General features: G+C 45.6%; 1 long non-coding RNA gene across 1 annotated transcript; it reads left to right on the plus strand.

The window, feature by feature from the left end:
• Nucleotides 1-884: 884 nt before the first annotated feature.
• On the plus strand, nucleotides 885-2,080 carry LOC122541182. The gene is made up of 3 exons (XR_006309542.1): nucleotides 885-1,363; nucleotides 1,569-1,887; nucleotides 1,984-2,080. It is a non-coding gene; the product is annotated as an uncharacterized LOC122541182 (long non-coding RNA).
• Nucleotides 2,081-2,555: the final 475 nt, after the last annotated feature.

Below are 2,555 nucleotides of genomic sequence, written 5' to 3' on the forward strand. Positions count from 1 at the left end.
AGCATGGGTTCATGAAGGGCAGGTCATGCTAAACTAATTTACTGGAATTCTTTGAGCACATTGCGAGCACGTGGTATATCTTGATTTCCAAAAGGTATTCAACAAGGTGCCGGACAGAGGGCTACTGCACAGGATAAAGATGGGCATTACGGGCAATGTATTAGCATGAACAGAGGATTGGTTAACAAATAGGAACAAAGAGTGGGGATAAATGAGTGCTTTTCCAGTTGACAATCAGGAACTCGTGGTGTGCCTCAGGGATCAGTATTGGGACTACAATTCACCACAGTTTACATCGATGGATTAGAGTTGGGGACCATGTGTAGTGTGTCAAAGTTTGTGGATGACACGAAGATGAGTAGTTGGGCAAAGTGTGCTGTTTTGGTCTCCTTACTTGAAAAAGAATGTACTGACACTAGAGGGGGTGCAGAGGAGGTTCATTAAATTGATTCTGGATTTGATGAGTTTGGCTTATGAGGAGAGACTGAGTAGACTGGGATTATATTCGTTTGAATTTGTGAAGAATGAGGGGAGGATCTTTCAGAAATGTACAAAATTCTGAAGGGAATAGATGAGATGGAAGTAGAGAGGGTGTTTCCACTGGTGGGTGAACCTAGGACAAGAGGGAACAGCCTCAAAGTTAGGAGGAGCAGATTTAGGACTGAATTGAGAAGGAACTTCTTCACCCAGAGGGATGTGAATCTGTGGAATTCCCTGCTCAGGGATGTAGTTGAGGCTTTCTCAGTGAATGTTTTTAAAGCTAAGATAGATAATTTTCTGAACAGTCAAGGAATTAAGGGTTACGGTGAGAGGGTGGGTAAGTTGAGCTGAGGCCATGAAAAGATCAGCCATGATGTTATGGAATGGCAGAGCAGGCTCGAAGGGTCAGATGGCCTCCTCCTGATCCTAGTTCTTATGTTCTTATGATTGGGATTGTTATCAGTCCCTCTCTCCCACAAACCCATTTCCAGGTTCCCAAATATTCTGCAGAATTCATTTTGCATTTTCTCCGGTGGAAACAGACACACGTGTTCTCTGCCCCCACCAGTTACTTGTCGCTGATGATCAATCCACCAGACTCACCCTCTGAGGGACTTTAATTCCTCTCACGGAACAGAGAGCGGTTACTGGTTGGGCTTTAGACTGGAGAAAGTAAACAGGGATATTCCACAGCTGGCGATATAAGAGACATTGTATTTTATCTCTTCCCTGTGTAATATATTGCTGTATAGTTACAGCATTTGCAGGCGGCACAAACTTAGAAATATTGTGAACTGTGAGAGAAACAGCGAGAGACTTCAAGAGGATAGCAGTCTGTGGTGGAGGCAATAGAAACGTGGTGATTGTAAGTGAATGCAGAGAGGTGTGAAGTGATACGCTGGCGATATAAGAGACATTGTTTTTATCTCTTCCCTGTGTAATATATTGCTGTATAGTTACAGCATTTGCAGGCGGCACAAACTTAGAAATATTGTGAACTGTTGAGAGAAACAGCGAGAGACTTCAAGAGGATAGCAGTCTGTGGTGGAGGCAACGGAAACGTGGTGATTGTAAGTGAATGCAGAGAGGTGTGAAGTGATACAATTTGATGGAAAGATCCGGAGAGGCGATATGGAATAAAAGGTACAAAAGAGGGTGTGGGGGCCCTGGGGATGTATGTGCAGAATCTGTTGATGGTGGCAGGACAGATTGAGAGAGTGTCTACAAAGGTTTCCAGGAACCTGCGTTTAACAAATAGAGAGAGGGGACAAAACAGGGAGGTGATGATGTAGCTTCATAAAACACTGGCTCGACCACAACTCGAGTGTCAGTTCTGGAGCCCGCACTGTAGGGAGGTTGTGGAGGCTTCAGGAAGTGACAGAAAAGATTGACAGGAATGTTCCAGAGGTGACAGCCTTCAGTTTTGTCAAGAGATTGGAGAGAGTGTCAGTTCTGGAGCCCGCACTGTAGGGAGGTTGTGGAGGCTTCAGGAATGTTCCAGAGGTGACAGCCTTCAGTTCTGTCGAGAGATTGGAGAAGCTGGGGTTGTTCTCCCGAGAGGGGAGACAGGAGACAGGAAATTAGATTGAGCTGTTCAACACCAGGAGGGATCAGTTCCAGTTTTAGATTCAAAGAGTGTTACAGCACAGAAGAAGGCCATTTAGTTTAACATGCCTGAGCCCCAGCTCTTTGAAAGAACTGTCCATTTATCTCACTGTACATTCCCCTGTCACTTCACAAGGATTTCTCCCCTTTCCCAGTGAAAGTTCCTGTTGGATCGGCTGGATCTCAGATTGATCAATACAACCCCAAACCAACACAAGGAGGGGGGTAGAGAGAGAGAGGAGAGAGAGAGAGAGAGAGAGAGAGCAGGGACCAGGGTCAAAGGGAGGTCACATCAAACAGAGGAGCAGAACTTCCTGGAGGTGGATCTTCCTGAAGAAGTGACAGTGAATTAAACAACCACCAACACGGAGGGACAACACATCTATCCTGGGACAGTCTTCGCAAAGACATGCCAGAGAATTCCGAGAGGCCTGGCACTCCAACCACAATGCCATAAACAAACACATAGA

The sequence above is a fragment of the Chiloscyllium plagiosum genome, chromosome 37 (assembly GCF_004010195.1).
Source record: "Chiloscyllium plagiosum isolate BGI_BamShark_2017 chromosome 37, ASM401019v2, whole genome shotgun sequence".
NCBI lineage: Eukaryota > Metazoa > Chordata > Chondrichthyes > Orectolobiformes > Hemiscylliidae > Chiloscyllium > Chiloscyllium plagiosum.